Here is a 21,910-nt window from a genome sequence, read left to right on the forward strand (position 1 = left end):
TCACTTTTGAATAAATGCAAATGAAACTCATTACTGCCAACTATGCCGCTAAATGTCCTGTTATATGGGCATTGAAATATTTCACTAATCAAAATAACAGCCTTCATTTTAACCATTATAGGGGGTGTATTGCAGAAGGTTGGTAAAATTATTTTTTTCACTTAATTTGCTTCCAAGACAGAAATTCTGGGGTGCACAAGTTTAACATAGTGCTCTTTTTCATATGTGCCAAAAATGTCAGGAACCAGCAGCAGCAGCTTGCATTGTGTGTGTTGCGGACTATTCCCCCCCCCCCAATGAGAATTCCAATGTATTTTGGGATATTTTTGTGTGTGCAGAATCAAATGTGTTCCACCCAAGTAACCAGAGCCAGAAGACACAAGACAAAATAAAAGAAGATATAAATAGTTTGAAAATTTTAGAAGGCTACTTGATTCAAATGAATTCCAGTACCAGCAGCACCCTGGCCTGAAGCAAAGAAAACAATGTGTGTTAATGTATTCTCAAAGGCTTTCATGGCTGGAATCCGATGGCTGTTGTAGGTTCTTCAGGCTGTTTGGCCGAGTTCTGGATGTTTTTCTTCCTATTGTTTCGCCAGTCTCTGTGGCCGGCATCTTCAGAGGACAGGAGTCAGAACTCTGTGTTCAAGACCTACAACAACCAATGTGTGCTAATCTTTTTCTTCCACTGCAACAAGTGCATGTCACTTCAAGGCACAGAATGCCTTTACTATAGACAATTCTATCTAGATGTAGCTCTGGAGAACTGAACATCCTATCCTAGTGGATGAGACTGGGAGTATAAGCCTTGCAGCCTTTTGCTCTTATCAAGAAATCAAGATGTGGGGGTGGAGTCCCCTCTCTTCTGCTCCTAGTGAGATTTCTGTGAGTGATGAGTTTTGGTTGATTCATTGGTTTTAAGAAAGAAATAATGGGTGTTTGATGGTCATTTTCTCCCCAGAAGAGAGATTATCTGTCACTGTGGTTGACAGATGCTGTTAGCTGATCTTTTGTGTGCAGTGATCACCGGTCCTTTTGGCTGGGTAGAGTTTGTTGACCTTTTGCAGGCTGTATTTTTCAGTGCTGGAAGCCAGGCTTTGTTGAGTTTTAAACTTTCTTCTTTTTTGCTGAAGCTTTGCTGGTGTTTGTGAATTTCAATGGCTTCCCTGGGCAGTCTAACATAATGATTGCTGGCGTTGTCCAGTATTTCAGTATTTTGAAATAGAATTTCATGTCCAGCTTGTTTTAGGGCATGTTCTGCTACTGCCGATTTTTCCGGTTGTTTTAGTCTGCAGTGTCTCTCATGTTCTTTGATTCTGGTGTGGATGCTTCGTTTTGTGGTTCCAGTATATACCTGGCAACAACTACAAGGTATCCGATATACTCCTGCAGTGGTGAGGGGATCCCTTTTGTCCTTTGCTGACTGTAACATTTGTTGTATTTTTGTGGTGAATACTGTTTGTAGGTTGTGTTTTTTCAAAAGTTTCCCCATGCGCTTTGTGACCCCTTTGATGTATGGCAGAAATACTTTATTTGTGGATGGCTGTTTTTCCTCTTCAGTTTGGTGTTGTTTTCTTGGTTTGATAGCTGTTTTGATTTCATTTCTGGAGTAGCCATTTGCCTGTAGGACCCAATTCAGATGGTTGAGTTCAGTACTGAGAAATTGAGCTTCACAGTTCCTATTTGCACGGTCTACCAGTGTTTTAATTATGCCTCTTTTTGTTGTGGGTGGTGGTTAGAGTTTTTGTGTAAGTACTGGTCTGTGTGGGTGGGTTTTCTGTAGACCTTGTGTCCCAATAGGAGGTCAGTTTTGTGTATGACCATGACATCTAAGAAAGGGAGTTGGCCCTCTATTTTTTTCCCCACGGTGAATTGTATTTGGGTGGATGCTGTTGAGATGGTTTAGAAATTCCTCCAGTTTTTCTTCACCATGGTTCCAAATTGTGAAGGTGTCATCCACAAATTGGAACCAGACTGTGGGTGCGAAGGGTGCTGAAGCCAAGGCCTGTTTTTCAAAATGTTCCATTTAGAAGTTTGCTATAACCGGCCTGAGGGGGCTCCCCATGACCACTCCATGTACTCTTCCTTCCTAACTAGGAGGAGGAAGAAATAGGAAATGAGTTCAGAAGAAGGCAGAGGAAGTAAGCTTAAGAGTAGAAATCTAACTACTGATTTAAGGAGGGAAGAAGAAAAGAAAACCACCTCCATCTGGTTCCACCCTGCCAGTTCCTTAGATCACTTGCTATGTGAGTTGGTGCTGTTTCCAACAAAGAAACCTCAAGAAGTGTTGTGTGCTGTTCTCTGTCTCAACAGTTTTTCCACACACTTAAACACACATATAGAAGTCACACCACTACTTGCACTGTCAATTGGAACAAGCATTGGACTTTACCTTGCAGTGAGACCAGGGGCCCAGATAAATTAGTGTAATCTACACTGACTAGCTGTGATTCTCCCATGTTCCATACATAAGCCTGTCCAGACCATCCTGGGCCTGCCAAGAGGCCATCTGTGTGCAAAGCAGCAAAGTTCAGCCACTGAAAGGAAGACAAGGAGAACAAAAAAAGAGAAAGTTATAATAGAAATCCTCAGATTGTAAATTACTTTGCCTGTTATCCAAAGACTTATATCTCTCTTTGACTGTCTTTGGAACCACAGAACCGGATATTGCGAAACCTTGATAAAAATCTACAAACACAGTCTCCTCACAAAGGGATTATTCATGGCCTTGTTTTGGGAAACAGGGTGGCACACAATGTGTCCACCTTCCATCTTGAAAAGAAACTTCCACAAACAGTGGTAGAGAAACAATCTTGCAATTATACATCACAGACACCATATCCTTAGAAGCTCACATTCTTTCATATTTAAGAGACATAATTCTGGCAGACTTTTGGGAATGAGGAAACATCTTGAAAACAAACCTGTGCTTACCTCCCAATGACCAATCATAAAGCAAAATAAAGCAAATGAATTTGGAAACGATGAGAGTCAGGAAAAGGTGACACTCAGGCAATTTCAGCTATGAAGGAATTACCTCTTCTAATTACATGTGTCTCCTTAAATAGTGTTTAAGAAGAAGGAGAGTGAAGGAGAGAGAAGGTCACAGGCAATCAGTCTTTTGACACTGACCACCACAGAGAGTCTCCTCTGACCATAGAGCTACTCTACCCTTGCTTGTCCTGATGTGGATGCTTCCCGTGAGGGTCTAGTGTGCTGGTGGTTGGGAAAAGTTTCCTGTGTCAGCTCCTCCCAACACTTCTAAATTTGCTTGCTCCTTTAGTGCTTTAGTGCTTTAGTGCTCTTTTAGTGCTCCAGGGTGAGATTTTTTTAAAAAACTGTAAGGTTTGTATTCTCGAAGGCTTTCATGGCCAGGATCTGATGGTTGTTGTGGGTTTTTCAGGCTCTTTGGCCGTGTTCTCAAGGTTGTTCTTCCTGACATTTTGCCAGTCTCCCACAGCTATAAATAGTCAACTATCCAACAAACAGCAACAGAGCATGGACAGAGTTCCTACTCCAGTCCTCTGAAGATGCCGGCCACAGAGACTGGCGAAACATTAGGATGAACAACTTTCAGAACACGGCCAAAGAGCCCGAAAAACACACAACAAACTCTAATGTTGTTTCTTATTATTGCAAACCAATCCTGCAAAGTAAAAATGAACAAATGCCCACAATGTACTCAAAATTCTGAGTGCAAAGCATCTTCTTCAGGACTACCAACCCCTTGTTCTATCAGAGGCACCACACAACTGGAAAAAATATTATTATTGTCAAAAAAAATACATAGATGTTCAAAAGCAGATTCAGAGCTTCCAAAAGAATCAGAATGATTCTTAATTTAAAAACAAAGCAAAAAAAGAACTTATTCAGAAACTAAGCAGCTTAAAATAAGACTCACAAAATATAAGAAAGCTAGCTAACTACTGTACATCTTTACTTACAAGGCCATAAAGCTGTAGCATAGTCCCAGTAAATGTGCAGAGTGGCAGGCTAAGATTACATTCTCCTAATAAGCTAAAGAAAATTAAATTCTCCTAAGAGATGAAGCTAAGGAAGTGGTGGCTTGGCAAAATCTTGAGTGATCCAGTGTTCAGCTCCTACATATATCCCATCATCCCTTCTCTAGATGCTTTGATCCTTTCCAACAATCATATTCCTCTTTTCACAAAAACTTCTGGTAGTTAATGTTCACAAAAGTAACTTGCTTCATTCACCTCCCCCTCCCCCCATCCTCAGACAATATAAGGCAAAGGTTCCCCTTGATATTTAGTCCAGTTGTGTCCGACTCTAGGGCACAGTGCTCATCCCTGTCTCCAAGCCAAAGAGCCAGCGTTTGTCCGTAGACAGTTTACGTGGTCACGTGGCCAGTGCAACTAGACACAGAATGCCGTTACCTTCCCACCGAGGCGGTACCTATTTATATACTTGCAGTTACATGCTTTCAAACTGCTAGGTTGGCAGGAGCTGGGACAAGCGACGGGAGCTCACTCCGTCGCATAGGTTCGATCTTACGACTGCTGGACTTCTGACCTTACAGCACGGAGGCTTCTGGGGTTTAACCCACAGCACCACCAGAACAATATAGACAATATAGGCACTAGCAATTAAGGTACCATGGAAAGGGGTTTCTCCAGCTTTCTCTGGTCTTGAAACTCCTAGATAACCAACTTATCAACAGCTACAGACAATTCTCTTAATTAAAAGATGCTTCTCCCTGCTATCTTGTTAACTCAACTCCCAGGCACACATTTTCAAAGAGCACAGGGAATGAGTTAACCCTCTTTTTGCCAGATTTTACTAAGTTCATCACAATGGATGGATGGAGGGATACCAGTAATTAAATAGAAATTCTGAAGAAGGATTTGCAGAAGTAGGTTTTAATAAAGAATTATTTGTTTTGTTTTTTAAGCTATATCTTACATTTCTCTTCTGTCTTTATTCCAAGGAACTGTCCCTCAAAACAGACCTTCTGCTTTCCATTCTTATCTTCACAACTATCTTGTTAGGTATGTTAGGCTCAGAGATCAGAACTAGCCCAATGTCATCCAATGAACCATACGATTAACTCAGATTTGAACCTAAGTTTCTCCAGTCCTCACTGGACACTGTACCCACTACCCTTGACACCAGAGTTGTCCTGATTACTGTTTTCAACCAAGCAATATAAAGTTCCAGTCCATCAATGAACTATACTTTCCCATGTTGTCATCAGACATCCTTTCAGCCCAACTCAATAATGCACAGTGTCATGCATAACACAATTGCTGATTTAGGCATTCCATCATCATCAGATCCAACTTGCCCACCACAATCTCAAAAACATTTTGCTGTTCAGTAGGATTGTTGTGAAGTGTGCCTTTGACATATCACTGAGGGATGCTGGTTAATTTGAGGTTCATCCAGTTTCAACACAGAACTGGTTGTGCCTTGAAGACAAAATCCCTCCCATACCCTAAGACATTCTGTGCAAGGCTGATGGATGTGCAGCAGTTGGGCGATTACCAGGAAATGGTGCTCTTAAACAACTTTCATTCATTGCAGTTGGAAGGCACACTTTCCCCTGTGGAATGAGCAAAGAATCTTCTGTTGGGAAATAATAAACCATCATTTAAAATGACAACAAGATGGCTTGAGGCTGAAAAAGTCATGGTGTTGATTTTCAGAGTTCTACAGTACTCATTTTTAAATGGTTGCGCTAAAAAGTGTTATTGTTCCTACCATTAATCAGATTTGTCTTCAGAACTGAACTAGAGATTACAACAGATGTGTCTGTGTGTTTATGCATGTGTGGGGGGTTGCTCTTTAAAAAAAACCCTGCAGCCTGAAGCCCTTTCTCCTTCTACTCTTGTCAATTTGTGGGCTACATCCAGTGTCATGAGAGCAGATAGCAGCTTGTATGACTGGACTTCCGGCTTTCTCTTCCGTCCTGCTCCTGGGGGGCCCTAACCATACAGAGCAGATTTGTAGGCAGCAGGGAGTATAAGAATATCCATTAGTTATGCTTACAGATAGAAATCTTGCATGTATTGTTTCAGAAAATCCATTCTGGGATAGTGCAGGAGAAAGAGCCCTCAACTTTTACAAAAAAATCTAATACTGGCTGGTATGGATAGGCTGTGCACTGATAGTTTTTATGGAAAGTGCCATGTAAGTTTCTATTCTATCTGGTAGAAAGAAGATGGAAGAAGTGACCAAAGGAAGAAGATGGAAACAAGCCTAATAGTACCCATCTGCATGTAGGTCTAGAAGAAGCTAGAGGAAAATACATGTCCAAACCACCTATCTGCCTGTCCCACCCACCCCACTTCAGAGTACTTGGCCTCTATCAAGGAGACACAGTGGAGAATCAAACTCTCAACTTCTGTTTCTGCAGCCAGATACCTAAAGCACTGAGCTATCATCTATCGCTGATATTAAAACAACATGTGATCTGATTTTAAAGCCCAATTTGTAAAGATGACTAGCTTTAAAATGAATATTCCAAAGTTAGCAGTAGAAGGTCTTACTGTAAATGTTTACACGTTCCTCCAAACGAAAGGACTGAACATGCATCTGTATTGCTGTTCACTTATGCTGGACATGAATCAGTCATTCTCATAGATCCCAGTGTAATGTATGCACTCCTGGCAAAGGAAGATGTGGCATTCATTGCCAAAGGAACACTAAAGAGACAGGCTTTATGCAGCACAAAATTTGTGAGAGGAATTGCCCCTGATAAAGACTACCCTACTCTTTTTAAAAATAAACACAGCAACATAAGTTCTTCTGATCCATTTTTAAGAGAAAAATAAATGAGATAAAGAAACCCTTCATATGTATGAAGGCAATCAGGAATATATGCATTTTCATTTTTTTAAAAAAAACATACCTGTCATTCATCTGCTCTCGGGAATGTGAAAGGTTAGCCTGCTCTGAAATGGCCACCTGTGAGTCCCTGGGATGACTAGCTCCTTCTTTCTCCTGGAAACCCAAACTGTTCATTCTTGCTGTAATGAACCAGCTGATTGATGGCCATCACCCTTCCTCCTCCTCCTGCCATCTTTATCTCACTCTGCATTTGCCTGTCCCTTTCTGACTAGTCCGTGTGTGCCTGACTCATCCATCATTTCATTCCCCAGCATCCCTCTTCCAGCCCCCTCCTCCCAGTTTCAGGACCTAAGCCCGTTGGCAGCAACCAATATGTTTGTCTGTCAATAGCTCTGTAATGAGACCAGTTTAGCAAAAGATATTATCCTGTCTCTTTGGGAAGAGTGGAGGGAAAGGGGAGAAGGAAAGAGTGCAATACATTCAGGAGATTTTGTTGAGGGCTGCCAGCAACTGTGGGAGGTCATGCTCTACCAAGAAGCATGCTCAGCTGAAAAACTCACAGTCTATCTGGAAAACAGCTGCAAGCGATAAAAACACCATAGGGTTAAATTAGAAGATTATTTCGTGTAGATTTTTCTAAAAAGAGGAAGGAGACTAGTCACCGATGTGAAGAACTTGAGGTTCTTCTGTTCAACATTTGTGAGCTTTTCCTAAAGCTGTTGTTTGTGACATTAAATCAAAGTTTTAAAAAACTACTTTTTTGATTACAGCTCTAAGAATCTCAAACTCAGTACAACAGTCGATCCAAACGCTGGATTAAATTATTTCTACATACAATGAAACCATTCATTTATTTTTTAATTTTTTTAAAAAAACACTGTGTATCCTGGTTTCTGTCATGATAGATACTTAAGGCTACCACCAATATTTTCAGTAAAGAAATTAATGAAAATATAAAATCAAATTAAGGATGATGGAAACAGCCACAAAGGTAGAGCAGCTCAATGCTTTTCAGTCCTGTTGGTATTCTTCAGACTACCAAAGGTCCTCCAGAATTATAAGTCACATTTTGACCCTCTACCTGAAGGCCAAACCAGAGTTGACATGAAGTTAAATGTGCCCGTGGCCATTGTGAGTCCTTCCCCCCCCCCATAAACTGCTGGTACGTGACTGGGGGCTAAGTCAATCACAATGTGGTGTGTGGGTAAGAGGCAAGTTTAGCTCTTTTATTTTGTCATGGTATTGGTCTCAGTTAAGTTTTCTGAAGCCTTCATCTGGAAACAGCTAGCTTGGGTACCAGTTTTCTTGATGCACCCCTTCCTAGCAAACAAATAGTTTATTCTGATGACAGACAGGCAACAATGACTGCCCTATCCCTTCAACTGGAAGCACACGAAGGAGAAAAGATGTAAAACCTACTTCCTCCTCTTTGCCACAGTCCTACTCTAGTTTGAGCGGGCGGGGGGGGGAGGGAAGCTATTGGCATGGCTGAAATAATGTATGTTGGGGCTAAATACATTAATGACAACATATCTTATTTGGTTCAGAATCTGCAATGAGGATCAGTAGAAAGAGACAGCAATCTCTACGGTCAGCATAGCCCTTGTTTCCAGCTGTCCTCTGCAGAGATTGAGGACAAAAGCAGATGTTATAGATAACCCTTGATCAGAAAAGAAAAATCTTTAACCAATGGAAATGTCTGAGGGTGTGATCAGATAGGCTGCTTTTATCCTGCTGTTTGGTCTGCTCTGGAGACAGGTTGGTTCACTTCTCTTTTCTGGTGATCACCTGATGTAATCATTGGAGCAAACTAGACTGCCCCCGGGGTCTTCCTATCCACATCTTTCTAGGACCTTGTCAGGGGTTCTCCTTTTGTTTTTTGTTTTTTGTTGTTGTTTTTTGTGGGGTTTTTTTTTTTTTTGGTTGCTGGTAAGATTGTTCTGGTTTTGGTTCATTTCCAGCACATGTAATCACTAGAAATGAGCTTTTGGCCGTTAAGGCTTTCTGCTGTCAGTTTGTCATATTGTAACATAGCTTAAGAAGAGAGCCACTTCAGGATACCGGCAAATTAAATGCTTCTTCTGCAGGTCAATGGAGGAGCACAGGAAGTTTTTAAAAATGTTTAGACTCTATTAGGACAGTGCAGATGCACTACATCACTTAAATATTTTTTTTAAAAAATTGAAAATTTCCTCCCAGAAGCAGGAAGAGACTGGAGGTGACAATAAGGGGCACTCTTTTTCTCTTTCTTGTTTTAATGCCCACAGCCCAATCCACCACTGAGTACTATGAAGTACATATGTACTATCAAGTACATAATCTCTGGTTCTTAGCATTCCTTGTAACTCACCCAGCCATCCCTACAATAAATTTCAAAGAAGTCCACATATAGACTGGAGTCCACATATAGGCAGAATGATGCATGCAGAAATTAGTCTCTATTCCATGATAACTATATGCCACTTGATTAACACATATTCCTCTAGTTGTTCGGTTTGAACAAAATATGGAAATGTGGGTGTGAAGAGGTGTCAACCTTCCTAGAATCAGTGCTTCTGAGAATCCGGTGTTGATGCTAATCTCACACTAGGGCATTCTCAGGTACAGGTCAAGGACCTCACCAGACTACACATCTCAAGAGACCTTCAGAAAGAGCCATGGAAGTTCAGGTGATATCAGACTGACATCACTTCTGCAGTCCAGTTATAGTCTAATATTCCTAGCTGGTCTCCTTTCGTCTATACTCCAGGAAATACTTGTTATAAGAAGCAGGGCTTTCTCCCCAGAAAATGCAGTGGCATTCTCTTTTGCAGAAGGTTATGTGTTCTCCCAGAACTTTGCATTAAATCACTTTTCAAAGCAATTTTTAAAAAACAAAAGAAAGATAATGAGAATTAGACTTGCAGGAGATTTTTTATCCCAGTTTATCAGATTAAAAAACACTGAGACACAATTTAGCCACAAAAAAAATAGAAACAAGGCAAAACGTAGTTGATAGACACTGATTGTATTATTATAATGTAAATTACATACAGATGAATATTTCTAAGTGCCAAAAAGCAGTAAGGGCTGTGCATGAAAAAAAAACATCTGGTATTGGATGCCCCACCAGACATGACTAATACTGCTGGTATTATGCAGACTAATATGCAATTGAAAAGCAAAGATTAGGACTCCAGACTTCTTTAGGATATTGTGCGATATAAACTTAACCACACAAAGCCTTCTGTAATCCAGAACCAACCCATCTGTAAAATGGGTTGGTTCTGGCTTAGTGGCAACCTTAATTTGTACATGACATAATGCAAACCATATCTTATAACTTCGCCCATGCTTTTCTAATTTGCCTTTCTAAACACCATCAAATTTGCCTTGTGTGCATTATTATCTAAATGTAGATTTCTTAGCTGATAACTCCTGGCTTAGCCAACATGTTATGTCATTGGCTTAAAAACAGCCAAAGCCAAACACCATTTCATTGCAAAAAGAAAAGTAAGTCTGGATTTAACTCTCTCCACTTGGAATGGGAGTTGCAGTACATACTGATCTTGGTGTTAAGCCATCTGACCTGGTTGAAGGAACCTCTGTTTCAAGTGTGCATGACAAAAACAGGAGGAGTTGAGGTGCAGTGGAGGAGGACCAAGGCTTTTTCCCAACTAATGGGATAAATCTGTTATTTTACAACAGTTACACCATCACAAATAGGACTGACCCCCAGCAGTGGGATATCACATCACATCAACAAAAGAGGCAGTGGAAGTCCAAGGTGAGACACAGATATCTCACTTTTTACATCAATGTGCAGCATCCTAAATCACATGTGCAGAAAATGAATATGTTAGCTGGCGAATTTTGGGAGCCGTAATCTTCAGAAGTAATGCCTCTATGTTCTGGTACAGCATGACACTTCTGGAGCCCTTCAGTCACAATATGAGGAGGACTGCAGGATCATGCAGAGATTCCCCCATTGATAGAGTGTCCCAATGGGATTATGACACACAATCAATGCAATATTGTGCAGAGGAACTTTGCCAGAGGGAGTGGGGCAGGAAAGCTGCATAGTATATTGTTAGCATAATTCACACTGTGTACATTGAAGTCATAAAATTGTGTGCATTGTGTACATTCAAATAAGAAATAATTGCAGGACCCTTAAATGGGCAAGCACTCACCTTGTCGTCATGTGGACCCACGTGCATCAATGGTGTAGCAGTCCCCCAGCAAGTGAACGATCACGTTGCCTGATGTAAGGCTAGATTACTCCGCCCTGCTGTCTAGAGATCCTACAGTGCAGATGTGGGAGTGGATGCAACTATGGTGAAAGGGAGCGTGGTGCATTAAACAGAGAGGAGAGAGAGAGAGAGAGAACATTTGGCAAAAACAGAAAGAAAGAAAAAAACCCAAAGCTAACCAACTAGGAAGAAAACCTTACTGTTTTTTTCCTTTTATGGCAGAAATACCATAAATTTATACGGGAAACTATCTTTTACAGTATTTTCCATGCTCACTCACAGTTTATTAGGTGAAATAAATTGTGGTCATTCATTACCTAAACTGATGTACATGATCATAAAATTTAAATTACCTGCTGCCAGTCGTGCTTCTCAGGCTGGCCTTCCTCATAGCCCTGCTCCTGACGTGTGTGTGTGTGTGTGTGTGTGTGTGTGTGTGTGTGTGTGTGTGTGTGCACGCGCGCGCGCGCACGCATGGGCAAGTGGGTGGATTATTTTTATGCCAAAGATTAATTGAGAGCAACTTTACTACCACCACTCCTCTGTAGCAAGAAATGTGTATGTTTTCCAAGAGCTAAAATCCAGCTTAACTTTGTTTGACTGATAGTGCAAAGCAAACTATTCATCTATCAGAGCATCAGACATTATAAATACAAAATTATTCATTTTGCAGTTCTGTAACCATCTATCTGGGAATAAATCAAAAGGAGGTATATGGGTCTTAGAAGATATGAACAGATGTCAATGGAGGCAAGGAAGTGTTTCATTTGCCCATATCCTGAAGTGGCTTCTCTCCTTTTCCCAATACTTACCAATTGACAGCAGGCTGGTGCAGACCAAATAGGTCGCTTGAGGTCTGTATGCCATTTGGATGCAAAGATCACATCAATGGCATATTCCTAGCAATTCTGAGAGTTGTAGTCCTAAAAGTAGCATTCTCAAGCTCTGGCTGAATCCCTGAAGGTCCTCAACCAGGATCAATTTTTGGATGCTTGAATAGCTTTCCCCTCTGTTCCATGCTATATTGCCACCCTGTTCTGCTTTCTCAAACAGAATGATTTATTAACTTACTCATGATGAGTGGATTTTTTTGGGAAGGGCGGCTGAGGACACATAGTTTTTCACAAACACTGCTTAGAAACTTTGAGAAGTATTTCTCGATGGGCCCTTCAGCAATTGCATCTGCCAGTGATCAAATCCTCCCAACTATATGATCCCCATCTAGCTGGGATCACCCTTTCTGTTGCTGTTCATTTGTCTTGACACCCAAACAGCTGGCACTAAGCAGCAATCAAGTGACTAATCAGCAGTGAGAAAGTTAAGTAAAATAAGTAAGGCCCTGGAGTTGGGTGGGAACACTGCATCATCAGCAAATCAAACAATTGCAATCCAAAGATGTTCTCATGGGAACATTCGCTGCAACTCTAACATTCGTAATCTTTTACTTTTTGTAAAATGTAAGTTTACATCTCATTCTACTCTAGTTGCTTTTATTGTTGAATTGCTGCAATTTAAAACTCATTCAGTAATGATGCTCTGTGTGTGTGTGTGTGTGTGTGTGTGTGTGCGTCTGTGCGTCTGTGTCTGTGTGTATATACACAATGAAATTGAAACATACAATAGTCTTTTGTTCTTGAGTGCACATTTATACACATTCCTCTCAAAATGCATCTTTCCCTCTCCCCATACAAAGATGAAACCCATGGTGAAATCAGCTATGGGATTTCTATTCCCCCATGGAAACAGATTTCCACTTTTTTCATGGGCCACAGAGGGGATCATTCCCTATTGTGTTGACAGAAGGCATTCCGTAAGTGGGAGGTTCAGGTGGATACAATCTCTAGGGTAGAAGCTGAAACCTAAAGAATGACAATTCTGATCCCACCCAACCCCCTTTCCAATGTTCAAGTTGAGGATGTCATTGCTGACGTAGCCTGTTTGACAGGTACATGGGAAGCCAACATTTATACATCGAACTGGACAGTTTCACTATTGAAATAAACCAGGAGCTGGAGAAGGGTTTTTGAAATCAGTTTAAAGTCGTGTGGTTTTTGGGTTGGTGGGACAACTTTTAACCTGGTTGTAAGATATATCAGTTGAGGGAGCCTCACAGACTTTCTAAATGTTTTCTAAAATGGGCACTGCAGGGGCTCCAGCTTCTTTTGCTTTTGAGATTTTTGTTCTATGTAGAGATGTGTACTTTTTTTTTTAAAAAAAAGGTGATTCATCATGATTCATAATTTCTCAAAGTTGACAAATCACAAATGTATGTTTTTTTTTCCAGTGAATTGATTTGTCAATTCTTCTTGACTTTAAATCCCTATAAAATCCCCCCCAGCACCTAGAGAAATCAAAATCACAAAGATTAGCTCATCACTTTTCCACATTATTTCATTACTTTGGTGGGTGGGGAAGAACCCTGAAAATTTGCCTATTTCATACCTTATCAACCTCTGTCAGTCCTAATAATGAAGTTAATTTTAAAGTGCACTCTCATTACCAAAAAAAAAAAAAAAGTACCACTCTACAGATACTTGATAGCTTTCCTCCTGTGTTCCTATGGTACACAGGGACAATGAGCTCAGAAGCTGCTAGCCAAGAATCTAGCTGCAACTATGATGAGGCAACTGATGAGGGTATAAAAATTTGCTGCTAAAGTGGGTGAGATCCTGCCTGCCCCAAGCCCACCTACTGGCTCCATCTGCTCCTCCCTGGGTAGAAAGAAGCACAAAACAGGTGTGCTCAGTGTAGACCCAAAACAGGGCATGCACATTTATGTCCAGGCATCTCTCCCTCTTCCTCCCCATGGTAGTTTCATATTACCTAAACCTAACTAACCAGTATGACAGCAAAACAACAGACATCAGAACTACAAATCATGGCTCTAACAGAGAGCGAGAGCAATGGCTGCTCCACTGTTGAGCATCTTCGCCAGGCGGAGCCTCTTTGCCTCCCCCCTCCATGGGTCTGGTGAGACCCAATTATACTCTTTCCACACTATGGCAGGTCCCACTTTGTTGCTGAGATGTTGAAAGTATTACAATGATTAATAAAGCGCGGCCCTGGTTTACCCCATTGCTTTGTGTCTCTGGGGTGGGAGGGGCAAAGGGGGTTGCTTTGGTTCTGTTACCCATTGCACCTCTTGACAAATTACTTCCATGGGAACATGGCCCTAAACAGAAAGGAGGGGGGAAAAAGCTGCCCACCCTGTCCTAGAAAGAAGAACAAATGGAACGTATTCCAAGGGAGAGCATTTTCCTTGTTCCCATTTTCTTTGGCCTGCATCAGCTGGCTGGTGACTGGTGTGGGCTTGTTCTTCATACATAAGTTGATTATATAATAAGGAACATGTGAGGCAATTCGAGTTTATTACTTCACTCTTTGCCCGTGTAGCTTTCCTGCAGCTAATAAAATCAAAAATATTTCTCATATGTCCTTTATGGTAGTATAAAATTTAAAAATACCCTTGGCATGTTTTGTTTTAATCGAGCTGACGTTATTTGTCAGCCAAAATGGCACATGTTGAGATATCTTGCTGCTTCTGAGTGTAACAGTAAGAGCAAGGAACACATTTGTCTCATAATTATTTGATTGTCTTACTGGCTGCAGTGGGTTACGGATTGTGCAATGGCGAACCTTTTAAATATTTGTCATGCTTAAGTGATTAACTTGCCAGACACAAATCCTATAGCAATATCAAATCTAGCGACGCTGAAAATGGGTTGTAGAGGCATGAATGCAACTAAAGCACTTTTTAAGAAGTCGAAACTGAGTGAACTCTTAATAGTTAAGTTTAGCAGCTTATTCTGATTCATGGCCTGTGTATATTAGAGACATGGTGTTCTAGGAGTTGCGGTTTTTCCAGTCCAAATAGTGGAATTTCCTTGAGTGCAAAAGAACACAGGCAGTAAGCTACTTTCTCTGTTGCTCTGCAAGGGGAAACCTACAAGTTGTGGCTTTATAACGACAGGCTTTAGGGTCTTCTTTCTTTCTTTCTTTCTTGTTTGGATGTGCCTTATCTTTGCAAATAACCCCCCCAAAATTATTTTCCTGCCCATTCCCAAATGGACACCTTTCTGGAGCAGCCACTGCTGACAGGTGCTGTTGGTCCCAGCACTTTCAAGAACATGAGTGCCTCTAAATGTCTCTGTGGTCTGGCTGTTCTGTAAGAACAAATGGCTTGACCCTGTCAGCTTCCAGATGCTCTGTTTGTGAGCGCCAGTTTTCCAAAGATTAATATTGCATAGACAAGTCACAAAACTTGTATTTTAGAGAAGTCCTGTAATTATGAAATTTTCCATTCTCTATAAAATTGTAAGCCCCACAGGTGTCCGTCACAGAGGCTCCTTCCCATTGGAAGAGGTATAATTTTTGGCTTCTCTATTGTACCTCTGCAGTAATAGTCAAACACACAAATAGTCAAACATACAGTACTTGGAAATACTGGTGAAGTCTAAAAGGAAATAAAATTCCATCAAGAGTGACAATGCATTTTCAACAGGTTTTGTGAGCACAAATCTTTATTGTGGGTTTTCCATAAAATCACAAGTGAGAGGAGAAGAATATTATACAACCTCCTTTTAGTATAAGAATGAGTTCAGATCCCGGTGCCCTCCAGAGGAAGAGATGAGAGCAGTAACACAGAGATCAAGAATCGTAAGTCATGGAGGAACTGGAGTATTTCAGTCTTTAAACACAGTCAGCAGGCCTGAAACATAACCTATGTCTTTAAATTGTGAAAACTCAGACTACATTTTGTGGTAATCATATATGATAATAGAAGAAGAAGAAGAAGAAGAAGAAGAAGAAGAAGAAGAAGAAGAAGAAGAAGAAGAAGAAGAAGAAGAAGAAGAAGAAGAAGAAGAAGAAGAAACATTGATATACTTCTGAAAGCTCCAAAGCAAAGGACCAGAGAGGCTACTGGCACAATCCTGGAATAAAGTTTGCCAAAGTCATAGCAAATCCACAGGTGGTGATGTCCTGTTTTTATACATAAACACCACAGTTTTTCAGGGCTACAATATTGCCTTTTGGTATCAAAGTGCAGATACTGCCAGAAAGATTTCTGCAACGATGGAATCACAGAAGACAAGCAGCTTAACAAACAAATTATTTCTCTATTGGGAAATTGGCTATATGAAAACACATTTAGATACAGTACTATACTTTGAACGCCACCCATTTAGTAGGAGCAATGAGAATAGAAAGAAACCTCATGTCACATTCTGAATGTGCAGACCTTGCAGTTCTAAGAGTAGCGTATCTTAACAAAGTGAAAATATGCCAACCTCACCAGAGGAGGCGTCTGCGAGAGTTGTATTCTCCACTACAGAGAGCGAGGGTTGTTATCCTCCTTGCCAATTTTAACACAAGGAAATTAAGCAATGACATCCCTTTGGATGGCCAGGTCATGTGACTTCCTTTCCTGTGGGAGGAAGGGCTGGCCATTCATGCAGTGCCACACCGAGCTGGACTCAGGGTACAATAGAATTAAATTCAAAAGGAATAATTCCCGTTATTTGATGGCTGCTGTTGTGAAATAAGCTCCACACTGAAAATGTTGTCAAAGGAAATTCTCTATGGCCAATTCAATCAATGGGGTTTTAGTGAGTTAATTCCTCCATAAATTCAATTGATTAAATGGGCCTGTTCAAACTGTAACTTACTGTACTAAAGTAAGTCACAGTTAGTGTGGGCTTATGTGAATGAATGGAATTTGTAGAGGAGCTGACTTGCTAAATCCCCATTGATTCAATGGTCCTACTCTAGGGCAATTTATTATGCCAAGCAATAGGATTTTGGCCTCTAAAACATTCTGTCATCTTGCTCAGCAGAGCTGGCACTTAGCTACACCTTAGACAGGGGATGTGATTAAAAAAAGCATCCAAGTTTCAGCAACTTAATCTGTAATTAATATATAAATACTGCTAAAGGATTTTGCCTCTGTTATATACAGTTTTCTTTCTTTCTTTCTTTGAATTATTGTCTTTCACATTTTCAAACTTTATTTCATTTCATTTTCTTTTTCCCGCAAAAAAATAAAAAAAATAAAAATAAAAACATGCATCGACTATTGAGCTTCTTAACTTGGCCAAAAGCTCATGTTGGACTATAACATGCTACTCATGTTGAAATACAAATTCAATCCTTTCAGCAGTAGTCCCTTGTGGTATTTCTGTGGTTGATTTTAAATGGCTTCTGTGAAGCAACAGTTAACTTGACAGGAATGTAAACAAGTACTGTGGACGAATAAAAGGTGAATATATTCAATATGTAGTTATACTGGGTAACATCCAGTCATGCCAATGTGATTTTAATTAGGGCATATAACTCATGTTTCATTTGTCCATGGAGGCATTTGAGGACTTGTCAAGAAGATTCATACGAGAAATTGCCTAGCAAAGGAGAAATTTTACTCCCTTGAGCTTGTTATGTATCATTATGACAGACGGAATAAAATTTAAAACAATGCAAACAGTTTACTGAAATTAATATTCAGAATGTGGCCTAGGATTTTGGCTGTATCACATTTAAAGAAGCAAGTGTTTTCCACATTGACTTCTACCATCTGTGGGTTTTGATTTTCTCTTACAGAAGGAGCAATTAAAATTATTTGCAGTGTTTTAAATGTCCTGTCACGTTCTGTACTGCCATAAAGGTTCCATTTTCTTGTCAGCCACTTCCCTGACAATCCCTCACATGGAACTGGCTGTCCTTACTGACACAGCATAGCTAGCCCTGTTCTAATATTGGTCTAATCTGGGGCTAACACATGATGTGTGATCATGCAGCAAACAATAAAACCGTAACTTCACAACGAAGTTGATATACAGTATTCTGTACTGGATGTGACTGACCAGAAACATGGTGTCGAGGTTCTGTTGAACTACTCACTGAAAACACAATTTTGATAGCCCTGTTCATGGCTTAGTGATAAGCCTATTCAAAAAGGGTTAATATGACAGCAGTGGAATTCCAATAGTGTGTTACAACTAGAGCAGATCTACTGAATCAATGGAACTTACTGTAGAGTTGCCTCATCAAACCACTACCCCCATTCTAGTTGCAACTTACTACTGGATTTTAGCCAGTGAGAGGAGGGAGAGATTTCTAGGGCTGCTGCCTCTGCCCACACATATGCTGGCTGGCTGATAGGTGGACACTTGCGCAGAGGCACCAGCTCCGGGAAGGGAAGTGAGCCTGCTATCTCTGCATATGTGCACACATGCAGTGGCAGTGGCAGGTAGGCCCACAGGGATTCAACAACGTGACTTGGACAAATGAGTCCAAGTCATGAGTCAAGTTGCAAGTCCCCCCAAAACTCCTGAGTCAAGTCCAAGTCAAGTTGCTTAAGTCAGACTTGACAGCAAGTTGCAACTCACAGGTTCCCATCCCTGGTAGTGAGCGGTGCCATGGAAAAGCAAGATTCTGTTTCTGAGAGGTCCCATTGTGCCTGTGGTCACGCTGACAATTGGAATCTATTTCAGTCCAGATTTTTTTAAAATCAGGTTCAAGTTATGTAGCATTTAACCCGGTGGCTGCATTCACATACAAGGAATTTATTTTTGATGATTTAAACCAGTTTGGTGTCTACACTAGAGATGGTGATATTCATATTCATAAACAAATATGAATATCTCCATCCCAACTGGACCTAATGATGTTCTGACCCCCGGGACCAGCCCATCCACTCATGCATCCTGGCAAACCAAGGTTCCACTCTTCCCACCAATATCATCAGGAGCTCCACTGTCTCCCTGCTTGGCTGGCTGGGAAGAGCAGGACCTTGGAAGTGCTGGGATGCATGAGTGGACGGGCTGGTCCTGGGTGTCGCACCCTCATTAGGTCCAAGTGGGATGGGCGTATTTGTATTCATTCATGAGTACAAATATCCCTATCTCTAGTCTACGCTGCTGAAATCAACTCATTTCCACAAAATGGCATTGAATTAAATTGAACTGATTTTAGAAGCAAAGTATTTTTAAAAAATCCCCCGCTGGCCAGTCCAAAAGACAAAACAAAACAAAACACGTCACTTTGCAACCCATATAAATCAATTTCACCCTTGCACTGTGTAAATGATAAATTTTAATCAATTTCAATTATGCTTAACCACGGCTCTTATTGCCAGTGTGACCACAGCCTCAGTCAGAAACTATCTATATATATTTAAAATTGAGATTTTTGTTTTTACTCCACTTTGCATCACCTCTTGGATCTATTGTGTCTGCTTTAGAATCCACCATGATGAACACACGTTACTTTGTCTGTATAGCTTGGGTCTGGGCTGTTTGAAGGATCATTATCACCTCATATAAGCCTCCTTGGCTTCTATGATCTTCTAAGGAGGATCTTCTCTTGGTTCCAAGAACAGAAGAGAGGGCCCTCTCAGTGGCTGCTCCCAGGCTTTGAAATGCACTGCTTGGAGAAACTAGGTTGTCCTCTGCCCTCTTGTCCTCCCATCAGGCAAAGACCTTATTCTTCAGGCAGGCCTTTAAGCAGTAAGTTATCTCAGGAATGCTGGTTTTTAATTTACATGTTTTAAAATGTTTTTCAATTCTTTTTATACTTGATTTTTAAATATTATTCTTTTTTAAAATATGATAATTTATATAGTGTTTTAAAATCTGTTGTTCTGTCTGTTGAGAGCTGCCTTGGGTCCCCTATGTGTAGAAAGGCAACATATAAACAATTTAAATAAATAAAATAAAATAAATTCTGGGTGTTGTACTAAGAAAGAGGGACTTTTCCATTCTCCACCTAATGCCAGCTGATTGTGTGGTGGTGGAGGAGTTTCACATTTTAAGCCACATCTATCAGCATCATAGCACTTTCTGGAAGTGTTAATGGCCACTGAAGCCATTTTGATTTTAAAATAATTGCTCACTGCCTGAAACCAAATCTGACTGGAGATCTGGGTCATTGAAATGTCTGTCTTTGAACCCAGGATTCACCTTTGAAGCTCAGGAACTTTCACTGACCATGACGCTGATCTTATGTGCTCTGGCTGAAATACGTGCAGACAGATCTGCCAGAACGCTTGTACGGTATGGCCTCTGGTTTCTCTTTGTTTACATCATGGGTTGAAAGGCCTTTCCAGTTCATAGAACCTGGATCCGATGAATATAATGTGAGTTCTGAGAAGCTATAATAAATACTCTCACAATTTTTCTTCACTACTATGCAGGCTGAATCCCTCTGTTATTTATTAAGGCCTAAATCCCTTCACTGAAACCCAGTTACAGTAGACCCTCTGTACCAGTGGGGTTTGCATAAGTGTGGACTGACCATTCAGCAGCTGATTCCATGAGTCTGCTCTAGCTGGGACTATCAGTTTGGGGTTAGGCCAATATATACAACATTAAAAGAACACTGCTGATACCCAATTATTCTATACTTGACTTCAGTCTCTAGCAGATGTATCATTTTAAGCAATGGTCCCCGGCCTTGGGTAACGCAGGTGTTCTTGGACTGCAGTTCCCAGAAACCTCAGCCAGCACAGCTGATGGTGAAGGTTGGGAACCACTACTTTAAAGCAGAGCTAGAGTCAAGAGTGGATAGACCATTTTCCATTTATTTCTTTCCAACATGAATCTTTTTTTCTCACACCATTTCTGATATTGTCTTGTATCCCTTTCTCCCTCTCAGCAAGGATGTGATAGATAGATCGCCATTGCCATCGGGCTGGGTTTTTCAAAATTCCAGGCTTTTGAAATTAAATACGTACAAGTTCACAGGTAGTTCTATGGCAGAGGGATAACAATGCAGCCTGAAAGGATTATGTGGACTCTGGCCAATTTTTTTTATTCCCATTACCCCACCCATTGCTGCTGAAGCTGATAGTGCACCTTAGATGCCCACATACCTTTTAAAAGCGAGGACTGGCCTCTGCCTGAAGGCTGGCAAAGAATGATCCTCCTTTTGAATGTGTCCTCCATTTGAAGAGTTCTCTAATCCATACCTGATTTAAAAATAAAAGAACCAAAATGAGATAGATTATGGAACCTGATATTCCCCATCTGGAGTTCATGGCAGAGGAACAAAAGCCACTTGCACACAGTCTTCCCCACTCAAGTGAGATTTGTTATAAGTGTGTGGGTGTGTGTGTTTGATATATTTTTTTTTAAAAAAATCTTATTTTTCATTAGTATACATGCAGTTTGCAATCTTGTGAAAATCAACATCCATTTTTGTCCTCCTTTTTAGTGAGTAGCGAAACATTTCAACCTAATAAGAAATGAGTCCAGTTGTCATGACTCATCTTCCAGATAACCTCACCTGGATGGCTGAGAATATTCACAGAAGCAAGTAGGTCCTTGAGCAAATCAAGCCTGAACGCCTCTGGACGTAAAATGTTAAAACTCAGGCACTCCTACCTTGGGCACCTCATCAGAAGACAGGATTCTCTGGAAAAGACAATAATGCATGGAAAAGTAGGAGGTAGCAGGAAAAGAGGAAGACCAAATACAAGATGAATTGACTCCCTAAAGAAAGCCCAGGATTGAGTTTACAGGAACTGAACAGACCTGTTGAAGACTGAATTGTTTTTGGAGATTTTTCATTCAAAGGGTTGCCAAAAGTCAGAGATTAATTGACAGCACATAACAACAACAAACCCAGTACTAGTATTAATTTTCCCATGTTTCTGTGTTTATTTTGTTCAAAGTGCTTGGTGCAAAACTGGATCTGGAATAGCTCTTGTTGATGCAATATGAAAATTGGTTTGAGTAAGCAAAACCTCAGACCAACATTTGGTAGAGTGTGCAGAAGGGCTGATTAACTCAAGAGATAGGAAAATGGTCCAGGCCCCCATTCAGTTGAGATCCAAACCAGCAAAAGTTCGATGTTTTTCAGTTCCATATGGTTTTA

Source organism: Pogona vitticeps, chromosome 1 (assembly GCF_051106095.1).
Source record: "Pogona vitticeps strain Pit_001003342236 chromosome 1, PviZW2.1, whole genome shotgun sequence".
Taxonomy (NCBI): Eukaryota; Metazoa; Chordata; class Lepidosauria; order Squamata; family Agamidae; genus Pogona; species Pogona vitticeps.